The 15,565-nt window shown below is 43.8% G+C and overlaps 1 protein-coding gene across 6 annotated transcripts in view; it reads left to right on the top strand.

The window, feature by feature from the left end:
- Window positions 1-38: 38 nt before the first annotated feature.
- ZNF263 (zinc finger protein 263) overlaps window positions 39-15,565 on the top strand; it is a 32,575-nt gene continuing 17,048 nt past the window's right edge. For 2 of the 6 annotated variants that reach the window (XM_027117601.1, XM_027117599.1), the window contains exons 1-2: window positions 1,037-1,363; window positions 7,044-7,149. The gene's annotated coding sequence lies outside the window, so the exon portion shown is untranslated. Of the gene's footprint in view, window positions 117-995; window positions 1,364-7,043; window positions 7,150-15,565 lie in introns of those variants that run through there. The other 4 variants (XM_027117600.1, XM_027117604.1, XM_027117602.1 and 1 more) reach the window with 4 other exon arrangements.

The raw sequence follows: 15,565 nt of genomic DNA, 5'->3' as shown, positions 1-15,565 counted from the left end.
TTTTTTTTTTTGGCCTGTCCACATGGCATGCGGGATCTGAGATCTTAGTTTCCCCGACCAGGGATGGAACCTGTACCCCCTGCAGTGGAAGTGGGGTCTTAACCATGGACCGCCAGGTAAGTCCCAACATCTTACAATTTAAAAAATTGAAAAAAAATTTTTTTGTTCTACCAGTGTTTATATGGACCCTATTAGGAGGCTCGCCTTGAGCATACAGTCCCTGACAGCCAAAGGCAACTGCTTTCCCTTCCCCGCACCCTTTGAGGTTCGGTTTACATAATCCTGCCCCCACTCCCAACTCCCACCTCCCACCCCTGGCAGAGCTGACCCCTCTTGCCTGGTGCTCCGGTCATTCCTGTTCACCACCTTGCATTGAAACTGTTTATGAGTTTGGAAGCTGCCCGGAGTGGTGAGGAGATATGGGAATCCAAGATCTAGGACCTGTGTGACCTGGGCAAATTACTCGACCTCTCTGAATTTGTTTTCCTGTCTGTCAAACGGGTCGTTTCTGGAATTCAATGAGATGATTGCAAGCGCGCCTGGCACCGTGGGAGAAGTGCCAGCTTCATTCTTTGGTGTCCAGCGCTTGGCACGTCGTGGGCGGTGTCTACAGAGGTGGACAGGAGATCCCTGCCCCTCACTGCCATCACCTCCAGGACCCCTTCCGCCCAAACCCCGCGCTTGGGGCAGGAGAGGTTTGTCTGCGGGAAGAACGGCCCCAGGATAAAGGGGAAGTGTCTGCGCAGGGCAGTGACAGGCGGGCAGGCGCTGGGGTGGAGACCCGCCCGGCACACCATCCCTGCCGGGACCCCGTGGGGCCTGCCGGAGGGAGGGAAAAGTCCGAGATGCGCGACTCACCCCGGGGTGTGTACCCGCGGCGTCGGCGTTTGTGCGATGACTCTCTGAACTACGTCTCCCAGGAGGCTCCGGGAGTATGAAGAGCCAATCGGAGGGCGGGTGGGCGGGCCCTCCGGCAACTACGTCTACTAGGGGACGCTGGGCTGAGCCGCCGTTGATAAGATTGGCAACCGCAATGGCCTATAGCTGCTTCCCGCCCGAGCGGCCGCACTCCAGGCGCTGAGAAGGAGCGGCCGAAGCTGCTGGTATCCCGGACACAGCGCTGGGAAGTGGAGTCAGCGCGGCACGTGAAGACCCCAACTCGCAGTATTCGGCGCCACGGGGCTGCACTGGGGCCGTAGATCCCCAGTCTTCCGCCCGCGACAAGCCTATAGATCATTCATGTTTTACGGCGAATATTTACCGAGGGCCTACTGTGGACCTCTTACTGTGTCAGCAGCGGCGAGGGTGGTCACGGCAGGCAGTATCCCTGCCACAAGGCGCTTATCTCCTGGGGAGGAGAGAGGTGGGTAAACGGTAATTTCCAGTCCTGGTAAGAGCTGTGAAATGGATCATTGAACCCAACACCAGCACTGCCGTCTTCTCGGTTTTCAAACGCTACCCCTAGGAACCCTAGAGTGCAGGTTCTTAAACTACTCTGTATCATGATTCTTTTTGAAAAATCTAGTGATATGTTTATGGACCATAAGGGTAGTGTTTTTTGTTTTGGGGGGTTTTGTTTGTTTTTTGGCAGCGCCACGCGTCTTGCGGTATCTTAGTTCCCCTACTAGGGACTGAGCCCAGCCCGGCAGTGAAAGCCCAGATTTGCCAACCACTGGACCGCCAGGGAATTCCCTTTTGTTTGTTTTTCTTGTGTGTGTGTCCAGAAAAAAGCACATGCATCTACAGTTCTACAGTTTCGCATATCATTTCAGGGGGTTCTTGGACTTTCTGAAGTCCACCTGGAGAAATCTAGCAGGGGTCTTTCGACAGACACTCCTCCCCCCAACCTCCCGCCCACGTCAGCTAGAGCAGCCCCTGCTTTTTATTTTATTTTTAAATTTATGTATTTATTTATTTTTGTCTGCCTTCAGTCTTCGTTGCTGCACACGGGCTTTCTCTAGTTGCATGGAGCGGGGTCTACCCTTCGTTGCGGTGCACGCACTTCTCATTGCAGTGGCTTCTCTTCGTTGCGGAGCATGGGCTCTAGGCGCACGGGCTGCAGTAGTTGTGGCATGCAGGCTCAGTAGTTGTTGCACACGGGCTTAGTTGCTCCGTGGCATGTGGGATCTTCCCAGACCAGGGGTGGAACACGTGTGCCCTGGCATTGGCAGGCAGGTTCTTAACCACTGTGCCACCAGGGAAGTCCAGCCCCTGCTTTTTAACTGTTTTACGTATTTCACCCTCAAGAAAGATTTCCTTTGATCTAAATCTACTGCAGGAGAAAAAGAAAAAGAAGGAATACCCAAATAGATGGTCTAGCTGTAATTCTAGTTCCAACATTCTGTTTGTTTAAGTCCTTCCCATCAAGACTACTTTCTAGTCTCAGGTAAACATAACCAGACTGAATTCACCAGCATGGTGGTGTGAAGGGCACCTTCTCATTCAGACCTTTGTCATTCTTCTGGAACATTCCCCTGCCTACCACACTTGCCAATTAGTTTGAAACTGTAAACAATTTCTTTTCTGTTTTGGCTGCCTGGCTTGCGGGATCTTAGTTCCCCCACCAGGGATTGAACCTGGGCTGGGCAGTGAAAGCGACATGCCGTAACCACTGGACTGACAGGGAATTACCAGAAACTGTAAATAATTTAAATGGCTATCACCTGGGGACTGGCTTAGTAAGTTTTGGTGAATCCATCCTGTGTGCTGCGCTGCATCCCTTGAAAACAGTGCAGTGGATTTCCATGTGTTAATGTGCAAAGATGGTCGATATATATTATTAAATGAGAAGAGCATGTTTACCGTACACTGTGATAGTATAATCCCATGTTTGTAAATAATGGGAAAATATTTTTTTAATTTAAATATCTGAAGATAGACTCAAGGAATAATGTGGCAACCTCTATAGAGTAGAATTGGAGGTGGGGGTTGTGCTTTTTACTCTATGTCCTCTATACATTTGTGTGGTTTTCAATGAGTAAACATTTTATGACACATGAAACATAGTCTGTGAATTTATTTTCAGTGTAAAATAATAAGGGAAAACAGAAACTATACCAAGCTCAGTCTTAGAGGAAGACTTTCATGCTTTGCTCATTATTTTTATAATAAAAACTTTCCAAAAATCTCATTAACAGGAATATTTTTCACTGGAATGAAGAGGATTAGGAATGGTTTTTAAAAAGCAGTCTGTGTTGGGGCTTCCCTGGTGGCGCAGTGGTTGAGAGTCTGCCTGCCGATGCAGGGGACATGGATTCGTGCCCCGGTGCAGGAAAGATCCCACATGCTGCGGAGCGGCTGGGCCGGTGCCATGGCCACTGAGCCTGCATGTCCGGAGCCTGTGCTCCGCAACGGGAGAGGCCACAACAGTGAGAGGCCTGCGTACCGCAAAAAAAAAACCCAAAAAACAAAAAAACCAGCAGTCTGTGTCCATACAGAAACAAATATGTGAAGTCTTCAAGTAATATGTGAGGTTTGCCAATACTGAAGGAAACACAGAACAGACCTAATTCCAAAGTAAACAGACATACATACAACACTGCAGGCATCAAATTAATGCAGACACAAGAGTCTTTAACAAGAGCATAAGGGCTCATGCCTTAACTCCCCTGAAGATATAGAGCAGAAGCTTACATTTTAAAAATATGGTTGAAATAAGCTAAAATGACTGAAAGGATATTTGCTCAGCAAAGCCTTAGTATCTGGACAAGTTCCTTCACGCACAGATTAGTATCAAAACTCAGGTGGCATTTCACCTGCTGTCCTATAGAGGGTGCCCTCGCACATGGTCTCTGGGGCTGCAGCTGGAAGCACAGTAGACACCACCCCACTCCCATCCCTACCCACAGTACAAGCCTCCACCAAAGCCAGCCGCTGGAAACAATTCTTAATGCTGCAAGAAGTAGGAGAAAATGACTGTGAGTCAAAGCTAAAATTGGACATCAAAGACCACAGAAAAATATCTTCCAAGGCTGATGTGATGGTGGAGGTGGGTGGGGGTATCAAAATACCAAAAGTCATGCCTTTGGAACTGCAATGAATGATAACATATATTGAGCACTTTATATATACCAAGTATCATGTGAGTGCTTTATATGCCTTCATAGCACAGGCTCTGGTGTCAGACTGCCTGAGTGAGAATAATGTCCCTACAGTTAAGCAGCTGTGTGACACTAGACAAGTCATGTACCTACTTACTTAATTCAGCCTTGACAAAGAAGGAAATTGTGTTACATGCTACAGCATGGATAAATCTTGAAAACATTGTGCTAAGTGAAATAAGCCAAAAACAAAGAGACACATATTTCATGATTTTACCTATGTGAGGTACTTAGAATAGTCAAACTCATAGAGACAGAAAATAGAGTAGTGATTACCAGGGGCTGGGAGCAGAGGGTAATAGGGGGTTATTAATAGGTAGAGTTTCAGTTTGGGATGATGAAAAAGTTCTGGAGATGGATGGTGGTTATGGTTATACAACAATGTGAATGCATGTAATGCCACTGAATTGTACCCTTAACAATAGTTAAAATGGTAAAATTTATGTTATGTATATTTTACCACCCCCCCCAAAAAAAACTTGAAAAATGCACATACCCTTTGCTTCAGTTATTCCATTTCGAGGATTCTATTCTAAAGAAATTTTTGAATGTACACAAAAGTTGCATTATAAGATGTTCATTGCAAAATTGTTCATTAAAGCAAGAATTGGAAACAACCTGAATGTCCATCAACAGAAGAAATAGTAATTATGTTACACCCATACTGTGCCATACTGTGCAGCTGTTAAGAGTAAGAAAGGCCTATTCATCTAGATTCAGAGATTTCAGAGGCACACTGTGAAGTTAAAAAAGTCTGGGAAAATATTATATATGTAGCATTATAAATACATCTAATGAATACATATACATATGTAAACACATCAGAAGGAGACCGGTAGGATGTACAACCGTTACCTATAAAAAAGGGAGCAGAAGTGAAGCAAGGGGGTGATGGAAAAATTTCCTCATTTTCTTTGTATCTATCTCTATTCTTTGATTCTTGTACCATGACCATTCATGTATTACTGTTGTTCTGGTTATCTTTTGCTGCATAACACCAAAACTTAGTGTAAAAACAATCTTTTTATTATTATAGCTCATGATTTTGTGGTTGGGATTTTGATCAGGGCACAGCAGGGACAACTTATGTCTGCCCCATGACCGGAGCTTCAGCTAGGGTGACTCAGATGTCTGGGAATCACTGGAATGGCTGTAATCGACTGGGGTTGTGTGTCTGAGGCATCAGTACTGGCTGTCTGCAGGTGATTCTTGGGTTCTTCTCCCTGTTGTGTCTGCTGGGACTGGAATGTTGAAAATGGCTTCTTCACTCCTGTGTCTGGTGCCTGGGCTAGGATGGCTGGAACAGCTGGAGATGACTAGGCATCTCTCTCCATGCCTCCATAGCTTGGGCTTCCTCGAAGCATGACAGTCTTAAGGTAACCAGACTTTCTAGATGGTGGCTGGTGTTCCCAGAGCTAGCATTCCAAGAGGCCCCAGATGGCAGCTTCAAGACTTCTTATGAAGTCCCAGAAAGTTACTTCCAGTTCATTCTATAGCCTAAGCAAGTCACTACAGCCAGCCTAGATTCGGGGGAAGAGGATTTGACACCCCCTGTCAATAGGAGAAGTAATCATGAAGTTGAAGCCATTTTTTAACTTACTACACTTAGACTCTTAACAGGAAATTCAACCTGACCCATGATTTATAGTAACCTTCATTGAAACAGAGCACACCCACCTCTCACATGTCTTTCATCGGTCATTACAAATGTAGAGCCTCTTGGGAAATCCTCTGCCAGTCCTATTGCTTCCTTCCAAGTTTCCTATTAATTCTTCAAATTAATGTTGAGATCAGTGGTTCTCAATTTTGGCTGCACATTAAATCATCTGGGGAGCTGTAAAGAATCCTGATGTCCAGATGCCAAATACATCAGAATCTCTAGGGGGTGGTAACCAGGTGCTATAGTCTGAATGTTTATGTCTCTTCAAAATTCATATGCTGAAATCCTAATGCTTGATGTGATGGTATTAAAAGGTGGGACCGGGACTTCCCTGGTGGCGCAGTGGTTGAGAGTCCGCCTGCCGATGCTGGGGACGCGGGTTCGTGCCCCGGTCCGGGAAGATCCCACATGCCGCGGAGCGGCTGGTCCCCGTGAGCCATGGCCGCTGAGCCTGCGCGTCCGGAGCCTGTGCTCCGCAACGGGAGAGGCCACAACAGTGAGAGGCCCGTACCGCCAAAAAAAGAAAAAAGAGGTGGGGCCTTTGGGAGTTGCTGAGGTCATGGGGGTGGAGCCCTCATTAATGAGATTAATCCTCTTATAAAAGAGACCCCACAGAGCTCCCTACCCCTGTCACCATTTGAGGACACAGAGGTTGGCAGTCTGCAACCTGGAAGAGGACACTCCCTTGACCATACTGGCATCCTGATCTTGGACTGCCAGCTTCCAGAATGGTGGGAAATTTCTGTTGTTTCTAAGCTACCAAGGATTGGAAGCTCTAATAGACTTAAGACACACCAGGCATCAGAGAGTTTTTTTAAAGCTCCTCAGGTGATTCCAATGTGCACATGACTGGGAAGCACTGGTCTAGGTTATAACTATTCCAGTACCAGTAGTTTCCAGAAGCAGCGCCTTAGCACGTCAGCCAGTGATCATTGTTGGCAAAGCAGTGGAGCGGCTGTGTGGACCTGGTCATGGAATTGCAGGAAGCCTTGGGAAGCCTTGACTGGTGGTAAAAGGCTGGGTCCTCCCTTTCCAGGGATGACTCCTGTTCCCCATGGAGCCCCGCTTTGACTTTACAATTAAGGAGGTGGCATCTTTCACCCCCTTGCTACAGCCAGCTGCAAGGATGAAACAACTTGTGAGCAGGTTCTGCCTGTGCTCGTCTGATTTTTACCCTGTAAGTCCTTTGCTCATGGGCCTTGTTGAACAAAATGGCTCTAAGGACAGAAAACAGCACTTTGGGGAATAACATAAATCCTACAAGCTGCCTGTTTACTTCCCAGGGGAAGCTCTACCGCATTGGAGTTGCCTGATACACTGCCAGGGATTTTGGCAAACCCTGAGTTTCTGGGAGAAGAACACAGTGGAGCCTTTGGGAGAAAGACTCAGGTTAGTGGCTCATTTTTCTGCCAGCAAGTTCTTGAAAAAAAAAATACAAAGGTTCAAGGCATACTCCCAGCATCTCAGAGCATACAGAACCAACAGGAAGACCTGTCAGGGCCAAGGCCCCAGGTCCCTCCCTGCCCCTTGTGTTCTCCTGCGCCTTCGCCTTAGCAGAACCTACAACTTTCTTCCTCTCCTTTCTGGCAGAGAGTTTTTCTTGAGGCTGGAGTGCAAGCCCTGCTTCAAACCAACAGCGAGATTGCCTGGGATAACCTTGCTAGTCATGCCATTATGCCTCTTTCCTTGGATGTGGATATATTTTTAATGAACTAGTTCAAATACACAGAACATAAATACCTATGTAACCACACTCATAATTAATGTTATGATGTCTATTTGCTTGACTTTGTTATTTCTATTTTATAAGAAACAACGCATCTCTGGACCATCTACTTGTATTGCTGGCAGGGTAGTCAGATGTCTTTCATGGCCTTCTAGAGCGAGTTCTCCTAGCCAACAAGATGGAAGCTGCAAGGCCTTTTACCACCTTGCCTTGGTCATTGTTGGGGGCTCTCTAGCATTTGGAGGACCCTGAGAGGAACATCTTAGAGGAGGAGTGCCACCTTGTCCAGGGTGAACTGTATTTCTGGGGAGTTAAGGCAATGGAAGTATGCCCCACACCAGACCAACGTGAGGGTCGCTAGTTCTTTGCTGCTGCCCTTCACTCTCCCTCCCCCTTAGGAGGAGCCCCAGTTAATATAAAATGCAAAATAGGGATGGATAGGCCTCTACTGGGGCCACTTGGTATGGTCTCACCTTTATGAAAGGCCTCAAGTTTTAATTTATTTTTTCTTGGCCTCGCAGCATGTGGGATTTTAGTTCCCCTACCAGGGATCAAACCTCCACCCTTTGCACTGGAAACGTGGAGCTTTAACCACTGGACCTCCAGGGAAGTCCCAGGGCCTCAAGTTTTAGATTTTTGAAGTTATCTCTAGTAGAACACCCGAGTTGTATTCTTGTGTTGAGTGTTAAAGATGCTAAATGCAAATATGTAAAATATATCACAATTTTAATAATATTTTAATTTTTTAGGAGCCTTAAAAATGTGGGAATAGGCTTTGCTAGACCTCCAGGAGGTCTTGACAACTGGAAAAGACAGGACAGAGGCTAACCTATATCATTCTGGGGAGAATTTCCCTCGTTCCAGTTGTTCAAATGCCCAGATTTAGGGGCTGAATAAACTGATTATAAGTGCTAAGGAGAGGCCAATAGCTGAGCTTCCCTTCCCACCCCGTTCTACATCTTTACAGGAGACTTGAGAGGAAGCTGGGAGCCAAGCCTGGAGGCTTAAGTCTGAGCTTTGGGTGTTTCTGAGATTATTCTACCCAGATCACTAGGCTAGAAATGTCAGAGGATTTCACAGTGGGTACTCATTTCAGAATTAAAGATCATGCGGGACTTCCCTGATGGTCCAGTAGCTAAGGCTCTGTGCTCCCAGTGCAGGGGGCCTGGGTTCAATCCCTGGTCAGGGAACTAGATCCTGCATGCTGCAACTAAGGCCCAGCACAGCCAAATAAGTAAATATATATTTTTTAAAAAAAGAATTAAAGATCATGAAGTTTCCTGGAGGGCCCATAGGATGTTTTTTTGGGAATGTGAAAATGACTAGGTAAGCAGGGCTAAGTGTACTGTATCTCACTCCCTACCATACTGTGAGCCCCTTGGAGGTGGATTCACCAGTCCATTCCTTGACTTCCTTGATTTTAGCCTATACAATATCCTCAATACACTGTGAAAGAATTACTGCAGATTCTGGAAAGTCACAATTGAAAAAAAAATCTTAAAGTGGCCCCTGCAGGATTTCTCTAATTTCAAGAGACAAAAAAACATGGCATCTTAAGGAGAGGACTGTCTCAGCTAGAGAAAGGGATGAGCCTCTCCTAGGTCCTTTAGTATCCTATTTTTACTGCCAGCTTTAATAGTTAGGCAGTGATTAACAATTGCTATATAAAATCCGTACAGGGAGTTCCCTAGTGGTCCAGTGGTTAGGACTCTGTGCTTTCACTGCTGAGGGCCTGGGTTTGATCCCAGGTCAGGGAACTAAGATCCCACAAGCCACATGGCCCATCCAAAAAAAAAAAAGATCCATACAGTAGTTTTTTGTTTGTTGTTTGTTTTTAAAACCTCTTAGCCAGGGAAGAGGAAGCCAAAAAACAAAACAAAACAAAAAAACAGAAGGCAGAATTGGGAAGCAACTTAAACTCCTCCATCTCACTTCCCCTTCACACAGCACCAAAGATGCTTCCAAAGATATAAAAATACTTGAGAGGTCCAAGACTATTCTAGATTTTGTCCTATAGATAGAACACTTGTTTTCTAGGGCTTTGGGGGATAATTAACACACTTTATTAAATATAAGTCCACAGGAAAACCAAAATGAACTTTTCAAAGAAGAAATAGAATGAATCTCATTTTCTAATCAATGCGGTAAAAAAAATTTTTTTTAGAGGAGAACTTTCTTGACCAGCTTGACCAGTTGACCAACTCTTGGCTTAAAGAGGAAATAATAAAAACTGCAATGATGGGAATTCCCTGGCAGTCCAGTGGTTGGGGAACTAAGATCCCATGAGCTGCATGGGGAAAGAAAGAAAGGAAGGAGGGAGGGAGGGAGGGAAGGAAGGAAGGAAGGAAGGAAGGAAGGAAGGAAATATGAAAACTGTAGTGACAAACTATTTTGAAATCATCAATAAGGAGAATATTTTATATAGAAATCATGGGATGTACCTAAAGCTGTACTTAGAGGAAAACTCATAACCTTAAACACTTTTACGATTAACTCTTTTTTTTTTTTTTTTTTTTTTGCTGTACGCGGGCCTCTCACTGCTGTGGCCTCTCCCGTTGCGGAGCACAGGCTCCGGACGCACAGGCCCAGCGCCCATGGCTCACAGGCCCAGCCTCTCCGTGGCACGTGGGATCCTCCCGGACCGGGGCATGAACCCGCGTCCCCAGTATCGGCAGGCAGACTCTCAACCACTGCGCCACCAGGGAAACCGCCACTTTTACCATTAAACAACAAAGACTAGAAATAAAGTACAATGATATTTATTGAAAGTTTATTTTGTATAGAGCCTGCATTTAAATATATTTCATTAACCTTTATAGTACTTATGAGGTGGGCACTGTTTTTTGCCCTTATCTTTTCAAAATGCTCAAAAGTTATAAGGCATATCCATGCAATGTTCCATGTTCTTAATTTTCAAGAGCTATTTTACATCTCTTAATTCAAAGCTACAAACATTTATTAATTAAAGCTTTATTAATTAAAGCTCAGGGTACTTTAAGGGATAAAGAAATGAATTACTGCTGTTCTCAATCTTGTGAAACTCTAGTCATCTGTGTGATGTTGATGTATGTATATTGGAAGGGCAGGGGAGGACACAGGTCATAGTATGATTGCAGTTAATCCTCCCAGTTAAGAAGAACTGTGTTAAGTGCTAAAAATGATCTCTAAACAAAGCACTGAAGGAGCCCAAAAGAAATGTAATTCTCACTTGGAGAGGGGGCAGGAGTCAACTGCAGTACTTGTTGCCACAATTCAGGGCCTGCACCATGAAGGTTTTTGCAGCCTTGTTGAGGAATCTGTGCTTTATTATCAGGGCAGTGAGGCACCATTGGAGGTTCTGTCTGTGTGGGTGGATGTTTGTGTAAAGACTTTTATTTATTTATTTATATTTTGGCTGCGTTGGGTCTTCATTGCTGCGTGTGGGCTTTCTCTAGTTGCGGCGAGTGGGGGCTACTCTTCGTTGTGGTGCGCGGGCTTCTCATTGCAGTGGCTTCTCTTGTTGTGGAACACAGGATCTAGGCACTCGGGCTTCAGTAGTTGTGGCTCGCAGGCTCTAGAGCACAGGCTCAGTAGTTGTGGCGCACAGGCTTAGTTGCTCCGCGGCATGTGGGATCTTCCCGGACCAGGGATCGAACCTGTGTCCCCTGCATTGGCAGGCAGATTCATATCCACTGCGCCACCAGGGAGGCCCATGGACTTTACTTTTATTGCTGCAATTCTGTTTTATTTTGTTTTTTCCCTTCAGAATTGTTTCTCAGATGTGGAACTGATTGATAAAAGAGGAGAAATATTTTAAGATTCTTAAAACACACTGTCAAATTGCTTTTCATAAAGTATAGTGCATTCATGGGGTCTCTCTCCTATGTGGAGACATTGGTATCTATAAAGGTCTGAATGAAGAAAGCTTCTCTCCCAGCCAGGGCGTTTGTGAGGCTCCTCTCCTGAATGAGTCCTCTGGTGCTCAGTAGGTCTAATGTCGAGAGGTTCTTCCACGTTGGAGCTCTTAGGGTTCTCTCTATATATAGCGGTTATGATGATCTATAAGCTTTGCTAAGTCTGAGGATTTAGCACTGACTTTCCTTTGGATTAACGTTAACCAAACTAACTTGCTAATATTTTTCGGTAATGTTAATATTTAAACATTTTCCTCTGACTTTCTAAATGTTTTTAGTTTTTTTTTTTTTTTTTTGTAAAATAGAACCATGGGAAGCATCCCCCTCTAAAGTAACAATGAAGGGATGCAGAGTTCACAGGTTTTTTTTCTGCTTTGAAGAAGCTTCTTCATTTTCTCTTCTGATCTCAAAATCTGAGAGAAGAAACAGAAGTTGAACATGTCACACTATTCCACAGAGAAAGAGAGTGGGGGAAAGAGTTGTGCTAAACCAGTCATGGGATGATAGAAACTCTTAAGTAGATCCCAAAGCTTTTTGCTCCAATTAAGAAATTTTCTTTCCTTGAAAACTCAACTATCTTGAAGTCAAATCATTGTTTCATTTCTTTGGAAGGATTTCTTTGAAATCCTGCAATTCCTTCACCCGTGACTCTTCTCTGTGCTCCACAGGGAAGCTCAGGCCAGCTTTGGTACTGGATATCTTGGCCGTGACAGGAGGCATGTTAGTTTGGGTCACCACTGGTTTTTCTGAATTCAGACTGATTTCTGGGGCAGACAGCCTCTCTATATCTAGTTCTGTTTTCAGTTAGGATTATTTCACCTGGAACTTCTGTCAGGCAGTTTTTCCACATTAGGACAAAACTAAAATGAGGAGAAAGCTCCTTTTGTGGTTAATTAAGGCCATCATCTTCCAGTCTATGGAAGAGCAGTGAATTCTATGTTAAAGTCAATAAACTAAATTAGCTTTATATTATCTTTTGAATATTCTGATAATAGAATTATCTAAGTTAGGACTAAAATGTAAGTAATTTTCCTAAAATTCTGACTCTTTTAAGGCTGAGAAACATTCTCTTATTGAGTCCCAAGAAAAGAGAGAGCGGTAAAAGTGGGAGTTTTGGAACTATGTCCTGGATTATTTTCAGTTAAGAGATTTTCAAATAAAAATTGGTATCTGAACTGGGTTGGTTGGTGACCAGCAAAAAATGTCTTTATATGTTTCAGCTGAAGTCTAGAAGTGGATTATCTTGAAATTAACCAAAACAACTATCTAACAGTGTTTCTGGCAATCTAAGGACAACTAGTAAAATTTTCTCCAGCTCAATTTCCTGCCATGTCCTACCATTCCTTTTCTCACTGAGAGCAGTTATGGTTTGTACCCTTTTTCTGTGTCCCTTACTCTCCTTCCTCACATCTAACAAACTTTACTGGTCTGAAGTAAATTGTGAGTTGATAAATAGTGATTTAAGATCCAAATAGAGGAAAATGTTTAAATATTAACGTTACCAAACAACATTAGCAAGTTAGTTTAACGTTAATCTGAAGGATAATTTAAATTCCAGAACATTTTATCAAAATGCCTTATATTTTCATGGAGAAAGGGCAATATATTTCAGATCAATTCAAAAAAAAATGTCTTTTGGGACTTCCCTTGTAGTCCAGTGGATAAGACTCCACGCTCCCAGTGCAGGGGGCCAGGGTTCGATCCCTGGTCAGGGAACTAGATCCTACAAGCGTGCCACAGCTAAAGATCCCACATGCCATAACTAAGGCCCAGCACAGCCAAGATAAATAAATAAATAATAAATTTTAAAAAATAAACGGTTCATTCCTTTAAAAAATTGTTTAAAAAAGAAAATGTGTTTCAAATGAAATGCCACTTAAAGTCACTATTTTGTTTATGTTTGGATTTCAAAGCTAACTGTGGGATCAAAGAGTAATGTGTTACAGGTAAAAGCAAACCTGAAGCCATAGATCACAGGAAAACTGTAGTCAAGTAAAGTGGGAAGAAACCAAAACTGGGGAGAGTTGCAAATAGCAAAGGCTTAGGGTGGCAGAAACCTGGAGGCCAGGATATCCTAAGATGAGAGTCAGGAAAAGCATTTCAGAATGACAGAAGCTGCTTATTTGCTCCTACGCCAAAGAGCACAGATGTGAAATTCTTAACGCTGCAGATTTCATCAAATGTCATTTTGAAAACCAGGCACAGACAGCTACACCCCGCCCCTTGAGTGCAAGGGAATCTATAAGACTCAGGTAAGGACTGAAAGTAGCTCTAGAGACAGAATTTAGTACCCATGAGAACTAAGACCAGGAGTAGTAGGGTTTTTTTAATCTGAAATTCAAAATTGTTTTCTCTTCTACATAATAGGGAGCCACCAATAGCTAAGGACAAGAAAATACAGTTGACTTGTACAACATGGGTTTGAACTGCGTGAGTCCACTTACACATGGAAATTTTTCAATAAATACATATTACAGTACTACACAACCCAATGGTTGTTGAATCCGTGGATGCAGAACGACAGATATGGAAGGCCAACTGTAAAGTTACAGATGAATTTTCCAATGTGCAGAGGGTTAGCGCTCCAAACCCCCACTGCATTGTTCAAGGGTCAACTGTATAAGAAAGTGAAATCAACAGTGGTTACTAGAGGGCATACTTACTTCCCTTAACTTACATTTCACCCAGGCTTAAAGTAGTGGGTTTAATCTTTTTCATCATTTAGAGAACTTAATGAAAGCCATGGATCCACTTCCTAGAAAATACATGTACACATGCAGTTTTGTGTACAATATCAAAAGGTTTTAAAAATCTCCAGATCCACCCATGTGACCCTCTAGAACTGTGTTGATGGTAGCCACTACCTGGTGGGTCTTAGCAACACTAGCTGCATTTTAAGTGCTCAGTAGCCGCCATCACAGTAAGTTCTATTGTACTTAGAACTGCTGCTCTAGAATTTCTAGACCCTAGGTTAAGAACTCCTGCCCCAAATGAACCCCTATAGTTCTGCTGGCCTGTAACACCACTCCCAGTCAAATTGGTATTTGACTATAAAATACCATCTATAAAAGTTATTTTCTCTGCCTGAATATAGATAGGCCTCAAAGAAATGGAGGAATACTATCAGTAATTCTGAATAACTCTGAAAGTCTATCTAGCTTTAAGTACCTGTTAATAACCTAAAATCAAAAGGAACTTAAGATAGCAAATTGGTTTATCCTTCATTCTTACCATCTCAAGGTATGTGTAGTTTTGCAAACATTCCCATGCTCCACATCCTGCAATAATAATCCGAGTGGCTTTTCTGTGAGATAGGGTAAGCCTTCAGGAATTTGCTGTGCATTAGTAACAGCCAATATTGAGTTCATACTAAATGCCAGGTATGATTCTAAGCATCCTACATATGTTAGACCGGTTAATCCTCACCCAGTGTTATAAGGTGGGTATAGTATTATCCCCTCAAAACAGGTGAAGGAACTGCGGTTTGAGGCTTAGTGAGATTGAATAACTTACCTGCGATGACATAGTAAATGCCAGAGAGGTGGTTATTAGGTTAGAATCTATTTTCTCCTGAAATATGAAGATCTAAAACATGAAAAAAAATGGTCTTACAGGACTCTGAGGTCACGTGTCTCAACAAGGCTTTCTGAAATGGACCTGCACCAGCCTGTGCGCTGTGAGGCCTCTGGGTCTGAATTTGCCACAACAGCTGGTGGACCTTTTCTCTGGAGGGTGTCAACTACAAATTAGCATTTTCCATTGGCACTAGCCATCTACCTCTACAAAGATTAAATCGTGCTGCTGCAGCTGCTGACTTTCAACACCCCTTGAAAGGAGTTCAGGGTGGAGAGCTGAAATGAGGCACTCTGTGCTCTGGGAAAAACTGGCAGAACAGGTCTTCAGATAGTTAGATATTTTCAGGAGCCAATTTTATGAGCCCAATTCTTGTATCTCCTCATATCTAGAAAAGCACTAAAATTCTTCATGGTGACATCTGCTCCTCGTGACTAGCAGTAACCTACACGAGACTAGCAGAAACCTTCTGTAAAAACTATGTGCTTGATTGCATGTACTCCCCCTTCACCAAAATCATTTATATACTGACCTTCCCCCCGCCTCTTTGGAGCAGTTTCTCAGAGCTATCTGGTACGCTGTCTCCTGGGCTGCAGTCCTCATTTTGACCCAA

This window comes from Aethalodelphis obliquidens, unplaced genomic scaffold (assembly GCF_003676395.1).
Source record: "Aethalodelphis obliquidens isolate GAN/ISIS:26980383/991018 unplaced genomic scaffold, ASM367639v1 scaffold18, whole genome shotgun sequence".
NCBI lineage: Eukaryota > Metazoa > Chordata > Mammalia > Artiodactyla > Delphinidae > Aethalodelphis > Aethalodelphis obliquidens.
Note: the sequence above shows the minus strand (reverse complement) of the source record. Positions and strands in the feature narration are given on the sequence as shown.